General features: G+C 50.3%; 1 long non-coding RNA gene across 1 annotated transcript in view; it reads left to right on the forward strand.

Moving 5' to 3' along the window:
- The first annotated feature begins 1,596 nt into the window (after positions 1-1,596).
- LOC108445025 overlaps positions 1,597-17,123 on the forward strand; it is a 20,246-nt gene continuing 4,719 nt past the window's right edge. The window contains exons 1-2 of the long non-coding RNA XR_001859752.1: positions 1,597-1,760; positions 16,115-16,120. This is a non-coding gene — a long non-coding RNA (uncharacterized LOC108445025). The remainder of the gene's footprint in view (positions 1,761-16,114; positions 16,121-17,123) is intronic.

The raw sequence follows: 17,123 nt of genomic DNA on the forward strand, positions 1-17,123 counted from the left end.
GGGGAACTCCACGGCGGCGCAGAGCCCTGCCAGGGAGCCCCAGCTGTGCATACCTCAGCTGCAGCTGAGGGAGCTGGGGCCGCATCTGCACCCCTGCTCTGCTCTGGGACGGGCTCGGCAGCAGGCTCAGAGCAGCCGCTGGAAAGGGGGCTTTGCTGCACTGGCACGGGTAGGACGTGTTCCCTGGACCAAAAACGAACCCACCCTGAAGTTCTGTCTTGTTTTGGGATGGGTTACCCTCAGCCTGTCCCTGGAGTGTGGTACATGGCGTTTCTCCCCTGTCCCAGACAGGCTCTGCTGTCCCCTCACCTGCCCCTTGGCAGTTCATGGGTCCCCCTGCCCACCTCCACCACCACCGCTGGGCTCTGAATATACCCAAATACCCTTCACCACAGGTGCTCTGAATACTCCAAACAGAGGAAGGTTTTACTCAAATATGGTAACCAAAAAGCTGGGTTTGGAAGGGATCCCAAGTTACTTGGGGGAATTTGGGCAATTATCCCACCATAACTTTTTTTAAATTTTAATTTCACTCTAATGATTTCAGAGGTACTTTTTCCCCATCTCATTTACAAGTGAAAACACTCAGTTAACTAAACTGAGGAAGGAGTTTAAAAATTAATGTAGGTGCCTCAAAATGAAAGTAAACCTTGGGACAAACAATGGGCTTTGTGTGCAACTGGAAGCCAGGTGGATGTGCTGCTGCTGGGCTTTGCTTTTGGCTCAAGTGTCCCTCACCCTGTCACCAGTCCTGGTGGGGTGGGGTCTCTGGAGAAAGTGCATCAGATGTGGCCCCATTTTTTGTGGTGGATCACAACTGGGTCAGGTGGGAGGAAAACAACACTGTGAGCTTCTAGGAGAGGGATGAAGCAGAACAGCATCAGGCTTGGAGCCTCTTCTCCAGATCCACCCTAAGACCCCCAGCAGCAGCCTTTGCTTGTCAGCTGCAGCGCTTCTCCCTTATCTGCAGCTATTCCCTTAAACAGCCATTTGAAGGAGATCTTTGCAGTATTTGCCCATGAACCAACTCCCAAATTTGCTGTTTTCTCAAGGACTTACAGCCAGTGGATCATGCTGCTGTTCCCAGGGATCCGGTGACAGACACCTCCACCCCTGGGAAAACACTGCCCAGCCCAGAACGGATGGGACGCCACAAAATAAATCTCCATGTTGTAGGTATTTCTCGGGGCTGTAATCCCTGAATAAACATCCTGCCACTTGAACCTGTTGTGAGGAGCATGATGGTCACTACCCACAGGAAAGATGCTGTGACAAGCTGCCACCAGTCCTGGGATGGGGCAAGAGGATGGAGGTGGTGAGCATGGATTTTTTGGCTGGTTCAGGATGATGGTTTGGCTGGGGTTTGGCCTGTCCTGGTGCCAAGGAGCAGCGGGACTGGGTTAGGTCAGGAGTCCCCAGCATCAGTAGGATGTGGACCTGTTGAAGAAAGTCCATGAAGGTGCTCAGAGGGCTGGAGCACCTCTGCTGTGGAGGCAGATGAGAGAGCTGGGATTGTTCAGCCTGGAGAAGCTTCAGGGAGACATTCTACAATTTCCAGTGTCTAAAAGGGCTACAAGAGAGCTGGGGAGGGATATTTTACAAGGGCATGATAGGGCAAGGAAAAATGGCTTCAAACTGACAGAGGGCAGGTTTAGATTGAATATTAGGAAAAAATTCTTTATTGTGAGAATGGTGAGGCCCTGACACAGGGCGCCCAGAGAAGCTGTGGCTGCCCCATCCCTGGAAGTGTCCAAGGCCAGGTAGGACAGGACTTAGACTGCCCTGGTCTAGTGGAAGGTATCCCTGCCCTTGGCAGGTGGATTGGAACTGGATGATCTTTAATGTCCCTTCCAACCTAAACATTCTGTGATTTTATGATTTCTGAGGTACCCACACTTAGACCCCACAGCCAGTTTTATTCTTTGAGCTCAGGAATGAAGCCTGGAGAGCATGTGAAGGATGGGCAAAGGAACCTTCCTGTAGTGCCTGGATTGCTCATCCCAACGCTGGCTGGTACAAACCATCCCATGTACAACCAGTGTAACACATCTGCCCTGCAGCATCCACGCAGGGACACCCTCAGACCACTCTTGAGCCACCTGGAGATGGAGGAGATTTCCCGGCAGCGCACACCCCACCACAGTGGGAGAACAGCCTGGACAAGGACTTCAAGCTTCTCTCTCGCACTGATGGTGAAATAATGCCATCATTTGAGTAGGGTGGTGCTTAATTAGCTTTTACTTGAAGGAAAAGGGGGCGGTGGTGGAGGGAAGGAGGTGGGGGGAGAGCGCAGCGAAAGACCACGAGAAAATCCCCTTTTCCCAGTGCGGAGAGGGACGTTGCCTAGGTGCTGCGGACTGAAACACCTGCTGCCCGGAGGGAAAGCGAGTTCCCAGGAAATGCAAGAAAGGCACTTTCCAATGTGGAATATGTTGAAAAGCACAGAGGAGGAGAAGGGGAGGGGGGTGGAATGGCTGCGGAGATGCATGAATATTAAAATGATTATAGCACTTAATAAAGTCCCGCACAGGGGAGGAACAATAACAGGTATTGTTGGCAAGCCTGACGCTCAGCTTCCCCTTGATTTGATGGGGCGATAACCATCGCAGTATCTCTTTCATGATCCCTGGCTCCGTATCTCTCTCGCAGCGCGGCAGAGCCACACACATTCCAGGGGAGACTTTGATGTCTCTCTCGAGGCGCAGCCCTGCCAGCCCTGGGCAGGCTGCGCCGCGCCGCGGCTCCCCCGGCGAAGGGCCGTGGGTGGGGGACACGGGGAGGGGGCTGCGGAGGGCAGGGGGGGCATGGGGAGAAGCAGCTGGCAGCTCTGAGCCAGCTTCTGCCCCCGCCCCCCAGGGTAGCCCAAAATACCCAGTCACTTTTTTAGGGTCACCAGCAAGAGCCGAAATCCTAAGAAAATGGGATGCTGGACACTGCAGCTCTGTGACTGTCCAGTGAAAGACACCCAAGGGGGTCAGCCAGGAGGGAAAAGGGCACTTTTCAATCCTCCACCTCCCCAGACAGGACAGGATTCCCCAGACAAAGAGACACAGTTAAACGAGGAATAATAACAATTTAACGATTCTTTTAAAAGGCTGGCCTCAGGGACAGACTGTGGGGTTTTATCCCCTGGGAGAAGGCCTGGAGACCAGTGATGCATTTTCAGAGGTGGCAGCACAAGCCCCTCTCACTATCCCTCCAGGGAGACACAGATGTGCCTGGAGCGACATGGGAGTTTGCTCATGCCACAGGGATGAGCTGGAGGCTGCAGCACGGGAGGCCACAGCTTGTGTTGGTTGGACCCTGTTTTGGGCTGACTTAGTGGCTGGGACCTAAAAGGCACCAAACTTCCCCAAGGAGAGAAGGAGGGCAGATGGGCAGGTTTGGGAAAGGAGAGCAGGATTTTCACCAGGAGAAGATAATGTGTCAAAAAGATGTTTATCAGGGATGGATGGAGCAATCGCACCCATGGACGCAGAATTTCCTGTGCATTTCTCCCTGCCCCTCTTGGTCTGAGTGCTCTCTGATTTGGGGGTAAGGTTGCCTTGTTTTGGGCAAGGCTTTGAGCATGCTGGAGACAGTGGAGTGCAGTCACTGTCGCTCCGCCACAGCCACCCAAATGCTCCTTTGGTGCAAATAGAGAGGATAAAAGTTCTGCTGTAGCCCACATGCCACTCCAGAGGGTTTCATGCAATCTGTGGCTCATACGCCGCATTAGCCGTGTCTTCTCACCCACTTTCCCTCCCTCTGTCCCTCACTCTGCCTCTCTGACCATCCGTACCAGACAAACTATCAGAGCTCCCAGCCAGAACTGCTTGCTTTGCTCTTTTCAAATCAAACTTCTGCCGGTAGCTTAGACCTCACACTTAATTTGCGTTAATTGTTGTTGGGTTATTTTTTAAATTTAATTATTGGTTTCAGAACGCAACAGAAGGGAAAAAAAAAAAAAAGAAAGAAATTTTCCAGCCCTTTTTTTTGCTAGTGCGTGTTTTCTTTCTCGTGGGAGGCAGCCGCAGTGGGCTCACCCCTCCACGGGTCTGGGGGGCAAACGGGGGTGCTGAGAGCCAGGAGGGGGCCTGAGCGAAGCCACTCCGCACCTTCATCCTCCCCGGCACGACAACCTGGGGCCGCGGCACAGCCGGATTCGGGAGAAGAGGCCGCGATGCCTTTGATGCCGGTTCTTCCCCGGCGAGGCCGTGCCGATAGGGGTGTGTGCGAGTGTGCGTGTGTGTGTCTTGCGCGTTGGCTCTGCCTTTGAGATTTGCCCCTGGTCATTTCTGCTGGGAGGGAGCTGAGGTTGGTGCTCTGATGTGGGTGGCCCAGAGTTTGTTACCTGAGGACAGCCGGCTTACCTCTGAACTCCTGCCTCCCCAACGGTTGTTTCCCTGCTTGTGCCTGCTTGCATTTGTGCTGCGTGTCTTGCTGCATTGCCTTGACCCAAGCTAAGGCGAGCTGTTCCCCAGGGAACGGGGTCCGGCTGAGATGCCAGGGTGGTGGTGGTGGTGGGGGTATCTCCCACCCCAAGGCTTCCAGCCGGCAGGCACACATAAATGTTTAGTCTGAGTAGAGCCAGCACCCATATGGATTTGGAGTTGAAAAGAAAGGACTTAAAGGCAGAAAACTCCCACTGTGTCATGGAAGGAGAACACATCAGAGGGAGGCAGTCAAAAATCCCTGGAGGGAAAGCAACCTGATGCTTTGCCCCAAGGTCCAGCAAAGTCATGAGCAGCTCCCCCAGCCCTACTTGCTGTGGACGCTGATGGGGACCTTCCTTGGCGACTCCATAAGCACCCTCTGTCATTCTTCTTAGCGCAAATAAAGAAGAGTTATGAGAACTAGAGAGTTTTTTGGGATGAGGCACAAGCTGTGCTGATGCCGAGCAGCCTCCAAACCCAGGAGAGAAGGGAGGGCAAAATTCCTCCCTGACCCTGCAGGCAACCAGCTTATGCCTTGGAGCAGAAGATTTGATTGCCTTTTACCATTAGCTCTGCTTGCGTTGGTACAAAGAGTTATAAAAATGATCCCCCCCCCCTCCCCAAGCTCCCAAAGCACAAAGGCACAGGCGCGGCAGCGCAGCCCTCCCGACAGCCCGGGCTGCGCAGTGACCTGAGGCGGGGGGAGGATGGGGATGGCGATGGGGATGGGGAGGGGGGTGGAAACACAGTGAAACAGAAAAAGATTGACCCAATATCACCCAAGCTGGAAAGACGTCGTTATTCCATTTAAGCCCGCTGAACAGTGCCACAGCAGGGAATCTGTCTGTCTTGGTTAAAGGTCTCGCTGCCAGCCCAGCCTTGGAAGTGCCAACACTAATCTGCAAATTGTTGCAAACCCTAAAGAGCCGCCGAGCTGGGAACCTTCCTCCAGCCCAGACCCCTATGGACCGGGATGCCCTTCCCCATTAACGTCCTGCTCCCCGCCGCCCCAGGCAGGCTCGGTCAGGCACCGCTCCCTCCAGACGGGCTGGAGTAAAAATCCCGGGCATTAAAATCCCGGTTCCTGCTGGCAGCCCCGTTGCAGCGGGAATGGGATGTTTGCCACCGACAGAGGTTAGATTCTGCCCGGGGAAACTCTTGCATGCCCTGGACTAAATTTGTGCACATCTTTCTGATTCGTGTCTTCCGGCAGGTCCCCAAATAGATGATGATTCCTTTGTCCTCTTCTGACTTCACGGATCACATTCAGAGCCTGTAGCTTTTGCTGAAATGCCTGGTTTTTGGCTTGAAAAATCTCTGGTGCAACCTCTGGCGTTGGCCAGGAAGAGGGTAGTCACATGTGCTCTTAGACTAACAAACAGCACTGTTCTTCTAAGACCATGGGTAGCAATAATTCAGGGTCAGTGAAAAGGGCATATCTAATAAGAGGACCTGGTCTAGAGGATAAAAAAAAAAAAAAAAGAAATAAAGGAAAAAAAAGCAGCTAAAAAACGCTGGCTAGCATGATAGAAGGGGATGGATGTGGAAGCCTGGCTGTGGAGCTGCAGACAAGACACATCAGGGAAAATAAAGTGATGCATGGGGAGGGATTGGGGACTGGGACAGCCTGGGTTTAGCCATGGAGATCATGGCACCTACGAGATCTCAGACAGGTAGGAGGCTGTGACATGCCAGCTTTCAGGCTAGCTGGTCGCTGCACATCCTAAGGACCCCAGAAAACTCATTAGGAGGGTCCCCACAGAGTCTATACATAGTGCTGATTTTTGTGCAAGACAAACAGATAACCCAAGGGTGAGATCTGAGTCCAAATAAAAGACTGGAGCTGACAGAGGTGGTAAACAGTTATTCTTAGTAACCATATTTATTATTAAAAATATCAGTTGGAATGAGAAATGTGAACAGCAAATTTAGAGAAGCATGAATTCCTTTGGCAGGAGCTTTAGAAGCAGCCAGGGTTTTAGTCAGGTTTTTTGAGGTCTGTAATGAGGTGCCAAAAAAAGCACAAACATTCTTCAGAACATTAAAAAAAACCAAAACCTAACAAAACCTCCAGTCAATCACAAAAGGGGAAAAAACAATGTTACCATAAAAAAAAAAATTGCACGAAGAAAAAAAGAAGGCTCCTAGAGCATTATCCTTAAGTCATGTAAAAATCAAAAAAACACTATGCAAAAAATAACCTGTCTGCACAGAAACTTGCTTATGCATATGACCGTAGCGTGTGCCTTTGCTTGTAGTAAACATGCCCTTTGCCTTCTGCTGGTGACATGACACTGGCATGTCACAGCTGATTTATAAACGCAATTGGATTTTCAATCTTCAGGTCTAAATTCATTGCAGCAGACCCCATCAGGCAGTGTATCTCTGTTTATCTATAAATACCCATTACAGTGCTTTCTTGGATAGAGCTGGGTACAGTAGGATGTTGTTTATTTTTACTTGCTTGCAATAAGAGGAAACAGTGTTTGGTATCAGTCGTCATCATGAGCTAAGTGGCTGCAGGGCTCTTTCGAGGACTCTGAACTGCAGAATCAAAAATGCAAGCAATGCTCTGCAGTGAATCCTTCAGGATACGCGAGGACTCACCTTGCAGCTCAGCCGAGGAAGAGGAGGAGTGAGAAAGGCTTAGAAAATACAGCAGGTATTCCCAAGCCATGGGCAAGCTGGCTTCAGTGGGAGCTGCCATGTCCATGCACTGAGGCTCCTCAACAGCAGTGGTTTATACAGGGCAGGCTGGGTGAGGGTCTTGGACTCAGGTCCTGCAGGTCCCTGCCAGGCTGGACACTGTAGGTGCACACAGGGAATTCAGGTTAATTTGGTGCCTCCAGCCCCCAGCTCAGGATCACAGCGGCCGCAGCCACAGGACACTGCAAGTGGAGCACTGCAGGAACATGCTGAATTGCTCATCCTCAGGTACTCCCTCTGCGAGGAAGGTCTGGCCTTCAGCAAGCTTTCATGGATCAGAAGCAGAGGCCTAGGCATGTAGGCTGAGGGTGGAGAGGCAAACCTACCTCTGGGCTTTCAACCTCTCTGTTGCAAGCCAGGAGCCTGAAAGCTCTGGGACCCCCCATCTCCTACCCTATAAAGGCACTTCCCTTGGAAGCTACTGGGCCTCCAGCTCCAGGCTTGAGCTTGAGATCCAGATATCCTGGAGCAGGTCCTTAGAATCCTGAATAACCTGATGTTGGTTTAGGAAACCTTGGACACCAGGTTCTGGCAGTTCTTCCTGGTCTCAGTGGCGTTTTGCTTCCCAGGATGGAGCCAGCTCACCTCACAACCTGCAAGCCCTGAAATTTCCATCCCACATGGTAAGCTGCAAGCTGCTCAGGTCATCCTTGCTAGAGCTCCTGCAACCAAGGGTAATGGAGCATCAAGTTCATGAGGGGCACCAGTGAGAACCTTGCTCTGCAAAGGTGCCCATAAGAGTCAAGAAGAGACAGTCTTTTGCTGTAGGCAATGCTTGATGAGTAGAAAGGGTAAAAACGGCAACGATTTAAAAGTGCTTGAAAAAGGCAGAGCACAAGGAGAAACAAAGCTGGGGAATAGCCCTTCATGGTCCCTGAGCTATTTAAAAGAGGCTTAAAGGGATTTGGTAAAAAAAATGACAAGAGATTAGAAATAAAATCAAATAGCAGCTGCTATGTGTAGCCCTGTGTGACTGGATGAGTGTGAGCATCAGAGATGATCAATATCCAGGCTGGTTTGATTCTGGTAGAGGAAGAAGAGGAGAGAAAGAGAAGGAGAGAGGAGAAGAATTCTGGGGCTGGTGGTGCCTCCAGGACATGGCTGCATGCACGGCTGGGGGGTCCAGGACCAGATCAGCACCTTGGCTCAGACAGAGGAGCCCTGGTGGTTCCCCTGGCAGTGATAATGAACATGAACCCTATGGGCTCTGGCCATCAAAGCAATGGCATGAAAGGCAGCTCATCTAGACTCTCCTCTTCTGCCTTCGAGGAAGAGGCTTCCCCAATTCCGTGACACAACACCAGCCTACAGGGGGAGGACACCATACCACTGTTTAGATAAGGAAAGCCTTTATCAAGCAGAAAGGAATTTTTAAGAAGAGCTTCCGCTGGTGCCTCTGTGTTAACAAGACTTTCCCATGAGCGGTGACATTTTATATCTAAATGGTTTCTAATATGATAATATTCCCAGAAAACATATTTGGAAAGAGCCATAGATCCTCTAAGTCTTGCCAGATGGGAAGTAACAGCAATAACTGCCTTGGTCTCAGACAAACTTCAAAGCCTTGGTGTCTTCTTGTCTCTCTCACGCAAAATTGGGAATGTGCACGCAGGAGAGTGTGAAAGCACAGCAGGGGTCTGGTCAGTATAACCACAGAGCTCAGCCCCTCCCCAAGGAATTTCATGTATAGCACAGCATGGCTTGGCAGAGAGATGGTGGGACTGTTCTTCACTCTTGCCCAGTTTTAGTAAGTGATCCTGGACACATGGCTGGGGTCCCACGTCTTGAGAGGAGCCTTTTGGATCATCCAGTGGATACAGGTTTCAAAGTCTGGTCCCAAGTGTCTTCTGAGATGGACTCAGCATCGATAGATTTTCCTGGATGATTTCTATGTCACTTTATTCCTCCTGCTCAGAGAAACTGTGAATGCCCCATCCGTGAAAGCATTCAAGGACAGGATGGATGGGGTCCCAAGCAACCTGATCTAGTGAGTGGCATCCTTGCCTATGGCAGAGGGCTTTGAACTAGATGATATTTTAGGTCCCTTACAAACCCAAACCATTCTACAACTCTTTAGACAACATCCATAACTACATAACCATAATTAAGTGCCCCCACTCAGTGTACTGATGCCATTAGACTTTTTTCTGCTGCCACTAGAAAAGCAGACCTTTGTTGCTTCAAGGTTTGGTCATCAAATTTACAGCTTTTAGAGGAACTCTACTGGAGCTTCAGTGAGGTGATGGGGGAGCTCAGGATGTCTGGAGACCCTCACCTCAGCACCTAGGAATGGTCCTGGTTGTGCTGGGGATTTGATAGGAGAACCAGGCAGCTTCTGCAGGCTTGCAAGCTAGTGAGATGCTATCCAAGATTGGAGCAGGCCAGCCCATAGACTGAAAAGCTCAGCATAGAAAAGCTCAGCAGGCAAGCAGCACACAAACAGCACGCATGGCAAACAAACAAACAAATCCAGCAAAGGCCACACAAGCCAGACAGAAATCACCACCTGGTGCAAAGGGTGCTGGGGCCAGGGGTTTGAGGATGTGGGAGGAGCACATCTGCCTTGTCTGTGGGGAATGGTGACTGTGGCTGGACAGAAATGGGGTGCAGATGGACATGGGCAGCCGTGTGTGGACACTTCTAGCTGGGTGTGTGAGGCAGCTTGGGCATGCAAACATTTTGTGCAGGACATGGCCATCCTCAGCAGTGCACCCTTGGCACAAGCCTCCCTCATGCCTGCTGTACCTGGCCCCGCTTCCCAGCAAAGGGGCAAATAATTTGGCCATTGGATTGAAGAGTGAAGAGGATGAAACTAGCACAGAGCAGCTGAGCTCCAAGCCAAAGCCCCATGTGTGAGCTGTTGGAGTGAGGCTGAGCTCAACCCCCTCAATAGGATCAGAGAAGGAAGCTGTTATCCTTATCCAGATCCCAGGGTGTCCCCCCAGTGGTACAGGTGGAGCTTCCCGGGTCGGCTGCGCCCTTCGTACCACTTATCCTGGGAGGTTTCTGGGTGATGGGCACGTGGTGATGGGTGGGACGTGCTGCTTGATCACGTCGCTGGAGTGGGATGCCTGAGAGAGGAGTTCTCTGAGATCACAAAAGCCTTTTCAACACTGGGAAGAGGGGAATTTTCAAAAGCACCCCGAGCGGAGGGAGCGTGTGCTGTTTGGGTGTAGGACTGGATCTCCAGCACGTTCACCTCTGGCGTTTGTTTTGGGCCCATCTCTTCTCCCCAGGGCCTTGGGGCAAGCAGGAGTGCCATAACAGAGAGCCATGAAGAGAGTGGAGCTAGCCAGAGGCAAGGATTTTGTTAGCGTTTGGAGGAGAAAACAGGGAATTTCCACATATGGAAAAATGTTCCTTTAAACTGTGATTATGTAAAAATACAAAGCCACAACTGATAATATCTCTCACTCTGGGGAATGATGGAGAGTGTTTGTTTCTTTAATTGCCTTTAATACTCACAAAAGTTACCAGTTTGCCACCATGGCAAGTGAAGCTCATTTGTTGGATTGCAGCACGCACAACACCAGCTTCCTTTCCACGCTCCTTCAGCAGTGCATTTTGTCCTTGTTACTAAAAGACGGCTTCTAATTTAATATCTGTGCATATTTGATTGCCAGTGCTTTGCCTGAAAATTGCCTGTAGAGGTGCACACTAAAATTAGGTGTGTGATGAGTTTCTAAATGAGGACCCTTGCCTAGTCAAAGGTGGGCTGACTCCTGTTATGTAGGAGCAGAGCCATGAGCCAGGCTCCTACTCCTATGCTGGGTGAGCATCCTGTGTTTTAGATGGCTGCAGATGTTCTTGTTATCCCCCTGAATGGTCCTCATTCTCTTGAATCTCACCCATTTTTTTTGTCTCAAATGTAACAATTTAACCAGGGCCTGGGTGGAAAAGTATTTCCATTGGTTTTGGATGTGCTGCCTTTGGATTTTCCTTTGATTCCCGTTCAGAAGCTGCCTTCCCTTGGTATGCTTTCATCCCATGCTCTCCTGTATTCCTCCTCGCTAAGGTAAACAGTTTGAGCTGATGTATAAAGGGATGCAGAGGAAATTCACAGTGCGGGCAGGAGCCTGTGAGAGCTGATGTGGGCTGTGCTCCTGTTGCTGCTTTAATTCATCACCACTGGAGCATGTAAAACCAGGACAGTCGCTGGAGCTGCAGCACATGAATCACCCTTTGAGAGAAACGTGCCCCTGCGTGCTCCGACAAGCTCTCCTTTTCAAAGTGCCATTGTCAAACCTGGCTTGCTAAGAGCGTGGATCCAAAAAGCTCTCACTGCAAAGGTAAATTATACACTGATCCCTGCCTGCAGTTTGGTGCTGTGCCAAAGAGATGCCGAAACCTCCCAGTGAGTCATATAAATCATAACCCCAAAGCCCCGAGGGGGCTGGATTAATACTGGATCAATGTGAACGTGCCACGGCGTTATTTGATCGCTACAATGCTGGTATTGACTGTTATACACCTGTTGTATCATTAGGGATTACATCTGTTGTAAACACACTGTTTGATGTTGCAGGCTGTGCTAACCACATGCACCGTAATCACGGCTTGTAGCTGCTGTGGTGGCCTCAACATGCCCGAATTATGCTAATTTTCTTGTTGTGGGGGGTGGCCCGACAAAAGAGGTTTGTTCAGGGTGAGCCTGTGCAGAGGGAGATTGAGCGCAGCGTGCTGGGGGAGGCAGGAGAAGGGGTGGGATAGCAGTCTGCATTGCAATGGAGATGAACAGGGAGGAAGGTGAGAACAAAAATGATGTCAGACTACAGCAGACACCAGCTCAAGGAGGGAGTTTCCCGGTTCTGGCTCAAGTTTGTTATCAAGATAAGGTCTGAAAAGATGAAAAAATCAAATAAGGGTGGGCAAGTGGCTGGGAAGGCATGAGGCAGGGTTTAGCTGCTAGAGGGGCTGCTGGTGATGGGGAGGAGTGAAGTGAGGTTGTTCAGCTGGGGTTTCACACCACGGTGGGGTGGTGGGGCAGACTTGTGGATGGTCCCCTGCCACCTGCAGCAGCAGCAGCAGCCTCAGCAATCCCTCATTCAGTAGTGTGTGCCTGCATTTGAGAGCAATTTGTCCTTAATGGAGCAATTTTGAGTTCACACTAGTGGCTCCCAAGACAGTATCAAGTCCTTCCTTGCTGGGTGTATTTCTTGATCTCTGTTTTGGCAACTTAAGCCTGAGGGATAAGTTACTTAATGCTGACAACTTCCTTAATCCTCATTTTTCCTGTCTCAGGCACAGCGTTTCTCCCCCTTACTTCTGCTTCCTACCCCAGAGAGGAGACAGGCTTTCTCCAGAAACTGTCTCCAGAACATCCCTCATTGGACGTGCTGATGGCAAGATTGGAAATCAGCCTCTCCATCCAGTCCTGCTCTTCCAGCTGGACATCCAGCACAGATGGACGTAATTCCCAGCATTTATATTAGCCATGTCATGACTCCAGTATAATGAACAGTCTGTCCATGCTTCCAGATGGTGGAGCAGAGCAGGACACCCATCCACCTCCTATACCCATGTGAGGGCAAAGGCCAAGGGTGTGTGATTATTCTGTTCCCACATGGGGACACGCCCTCCTGGTCCCCTGGGAGCGTGGTGCCATTGCAGCAACAGAGCTCGGCCAGAGGTCGAGGGGATGAAACTTCTAGGATTAGAAGGGACATTTAAAAAAAAAATCAAACAAAAACCCAAAAAGAATCTCTGTGAATTGTTCTTTACTTCAACATTTTCTGTAGGCTGAAGGTCCAGCCAATATCTATAACTTTCTAAATTCAGCCATTTCTCTCTCTTTCCATCTTACCTGTCTTTTGTTTTTTCCCTAGCAACACCCCAAGGATAAACCAACAACAGCTGGAAAACTGATACAAACCTGGGGAAGAAGACAATGGAGGAGTCATTACCAAATATTTCGAAACATCTGATTTGTAGTTTTTGCCCAGTCCCAAAACTTTATTTACCTGAAACTGAAGAAGAAAGATGATGCCAAGAATTTTGAGCTTGCAGGGATAAAAAGTCACTACAATTTTCAGTCCCTTCCTGGAGGTACCCAGAGAAGGGTTGAGCTGGCTGCCTGACACACATGGCCACTCCAAAGCTCTGCTGGAAACGTGTCTGGGAATTTCTGCTTGACTGTGCTCCTCACTGTCCAGGCTGATGCTGACAGTCAGAGGTGGCCTCTGGGTCACACTCTCCTCCCTTGTGACCAGAGGTAAGTTTGGTGATGTAACTTACGGGAGGCTAGAAAGAGAGAGAACAGGGGTGGTATTTTGGAAGAAGCAGGTGAAGAGAGAAAGGACACCTGAATAGGCTCTGATGGGGGAAAAGATCAGCAGCCTGGGGTTCATGGCAAGCCCTGACTACATTATTTGAAATACAATATTCAGGGTGGGACAAATGATGAATCATAGAATCATAGAATAGAATATGCTGAGTTGGAAGAGACCCATCAGGATCATTGAGCCCAAATGAAGATGGATGAAAAGAATGGAAATCCTTTTCTTAAGCCAGCCCCTACAGGTGACGCAACAGTGGAGCAAGAAAGGCTCTGATTTGGTGGGAAAACACCACTAGCTCTGAAGCAGCTCTCATCCCTCCCAGGTAAGCATGATCCAAGGTGGGGATGGCTCTGGCAGCTGTGGTGTGCAGATCTGGGTAGGAGCCCATGGGACTCTGTCTTAGTGGCTTTCCTGCCACCTCCCCATTAATCTCTTCCTGCAATCTTTTCCAATGTGCCAGGAGTGCATGTATGACTCTGGGTCATAATTTCTGATCTTTACCTGAGGATTCCTGGTAAAAAAATGCCCTACAAGCATTGTGATGCCCTGGAAGCACCATCAGAGCCTTTTAACCTGTGACAACCATTTCCACTGAACCTTTTTTCCCTAAAACATCAGATAAAGTTTGGCTTTCACCCAGCATCAACCCCATGGGTACTGCACTCAGCAGTGAATTTCCCAAAGACAACCTGACCACCCAATGTGTAAATTCTGGGGTCCCTTCTGTTGGTCCAGGAAGTGCAGAAATACCCTGAGATGTCTTCCCAGGGTGCCCCAGACTCTTCCTTATGCCAGTACCTGACACACAGGCACAAATCTTGCAAGCCTGGCTGCTCCTGGGTAGTGATGTGACTTCCCAGAGCAGATATACAACTTACCTGCTTCATGCCAGGAAGGACACAAATGGGTTTTTGCTTTCTGGGAGTGTTGACTGACCCTTTGAGGCAGCAGCATCCTTCTTCCACACTGACATCTTACCTCAGAGCTCCCCATGCACCTGGGTAACCCAGCAGCCATTCCTTATCCATCCCCTTATTTCCTCCCTTCAGATACCTGGGCTCTCCATGCAAATATGACCATGGACCAAAAAACCAAATTCCTATTTGCTCTGTCCTCCATCTCATGTGTCTCACCCCCCTCCCCCCACCTGGGGATGAATGAGATGCTCATTGTGGCTGCAATATATCATTCTTACTATTTGTTATGAGGTTTTAATGAGTGCGGAAGATTAGGATGTTTGCAACAGCGTAACAATAAAATACATATCTCGCTCATTCCTTGCCAAAAAGTACTTACAAATAATAAAAGTGAGGCTAGCTGAATGCATAAATCTCCTTTCACAAGCCCCCACCCACTGTGCAATAATTAGTACAAAGTGCAGTGCTAATAGATCATCTTACTTGTGTGGGAAACTTGACATTATGCTTTGTTTATATTATCCCTTTGGCAAGAATCTGCATGGCAAATCCTGGCAGCCAGCAAACAAGAGGCTCTCAAGGAAGGTTTCCAGACTGTCGTGCAGAAAAGCAAGCCACAGGATTGCGTGCTGGTCAGGATGCTGAAACCAGCTGGGGAGCTGAAGCGTTAGATCCAGCTTTTATGGAGTTGAGCTACCAAGTTTCCAGCTGACTAGGAGCAACATCCTGCTAGTGATTTGCAAAGGGCTGTTCCCACCCCAGCCACAACAAATCAGTGTGAACCTTGGCTTCAGGATGGTGCCCTTTGCTTAATTATATATTCAGGGCCCAATTTACTGCCTGGGCCTCCTAATGGGAACAGACGGGGTCGCCCAGACTTGAGACAGGCACCGAATATGGCCCCTGCAGTCTCTGGCTCTGTAAGTAGAGGGTTTTCAGCCAGTGCCCAAATAGCTCCAGCTCCCAAGACCTTTCTCCTCCACTCAGCCCCTACAGAGACCTTGGCTGATGTGGGAATTACCTCTGCTGGGACATCTGGCTCTGTCCCATGGTCCTGGGTTGCTGCAGTATGACTTGTCCAGCACATGATGGTGTCTCAAAATGCTGTCAGTAGGCACAAGGGCTGTCTTCAGCTCTCTGCTGACTGAAATGAGCTGTGGGTCAATGTGTTGGGTGGAAAGCCAGTCCTCATCCCCCCATGCCTCTGACTCTTCACCCCACAGCCCTTTTCTCTCTTCCTGGGCTCAAGTCCCTTCCTTTACTTGTTTCTCTATCCCAGGGAACAATGCAAAAACCAGAGTCCAGTTCTTAGATGTAGAGATACATTCCTGCCTGGTGAATCACAAACCATTAGCACCACAGGTCCTGGTATATTCACAGGAGGGCACGTTCTAGAGAGTTTCTTGCCAGCTGGGAAAATGGGGAGGGGAGGCTTTGCTTTCTTCCCTCGAGAAATCTGGGAGTCACCTGCAAGCTGGCCATTTCAGCAGTTCAGAGGAGTGCCACCACACAGGGTCTTGTCCTAAGGACATACCCCAACAGAAGCAGCTTGTCTTTGCAAAGGCCTTACTGACCTCCGCCTAGCACCTTCCCCTGCTGACAGTCTCCCCAGATTTCTCCCAGGAGAATTTTTCCTGTGTGCTGGGGGTCTGAGCAATAACAAAAAGCCAACAATGCCAAGCTACATGTTTCCATGTAGAATTGTCCTCTGCTGCTTCGTGAAGTGCCCGCAGAGTGTGCTCCACCAGGTCCCTGTGTGCTGCCATGTGTGGTCCCCGAGTTTCTCCCCCTGGCTCAGGCTGGTGTTGGGGTGTGCAGAGCATGGTCCTCAGCACCTTCCCTCCGCTTTCTGCTGAAGGGCTTTGGAAGGACTATCCTGTGGGATGAGCCAATCTGCTGGACAAGCCCCAGCAGCTTCCCAGCAGCAGATGTGGCTCAGACTCCACCTTTGAGCAGGCATCAGCCTTGCATGTCCAGATTCACTCCTGCTCCAGCAAAGTTTCCGCATGTGTTTCATTCCCCTCTTCCCTGGGGGACCCTTCCTCATTGCATCCCACCCACTGGTCTTGCTCAAGGCTGGCCTTTCAAAAGCACTCAGGTTGTCCTGCTTTGTGGCTGGGGAACGAAGACAAGGTGTCTTATCCAGATGGAGAAGTGACTCATCCTTCTGAGAAACACACAGCAGAACTGCCTAGTGCAGGCCCCCCTATGGTCTTCTCCTCCATCTTTGTGATGAGATCACCAGGAAAGAGAGAAAATTTTCACTCATGGGCCCAGTGGACATACTCACTTGGAAATTTTGACCCTGCTTTTTTTTTTTTTTTAACTTGGGTGGGTACTCTTCGATGGGATCACAGCAGTGTCCTCTGCAGCTGGAAGAAACCTGGTATCAACTCCCTGACTTTGCCTGGTTCTTAAAGCTTTAAAAAAAGAGTTGGCAGCTCTGGCCCCACATGGGCCTGAAAAGGAGCTTGCTTCATAAGGTGTTGTTCAGCTGGGAAGAGGATTTCAAGCACATCTTCTCCTATGCCAGACCCAGCTGCTAAGAACCACTGCAGAGATATTTCTTCCCTTTATACCGTCGGGCTCAGGGAATCCCGGTAACGTGCGAGTAGTTCTGAACAAAGTGTGCAGTGCTGAAGCAGCACTGCCATGCTGATGAGGCTGGTTCAGGCAGGGGGAACTGGGCAGAGCCCTGACATTTCGGTGACTGGTGAGGTTATTTGAGGGGAAAACGCTGGGAGCCCGGCGTCCAGCAGCCAGTGCCGGCAGCAGCTTCTCCCGCTACCCGCGGTTACTCCCCTGGC

This window comes from Corvus brachyrhynchos, unplaced genomic scaffold (assembly GCF_000691975.1).
Source record: "Corvus brachyrhynchos isolate BGI_N302 unplaced genomic scaffold, ASM69197v1 scaffold80, whole genome shotgun sequence".
Taxonomy (NCBI): Eukaryota; Metazoa; Chordata; class Aves; order Passeriformes; family Corvidae; genus Corvus; species Corvus brachyrhynchos.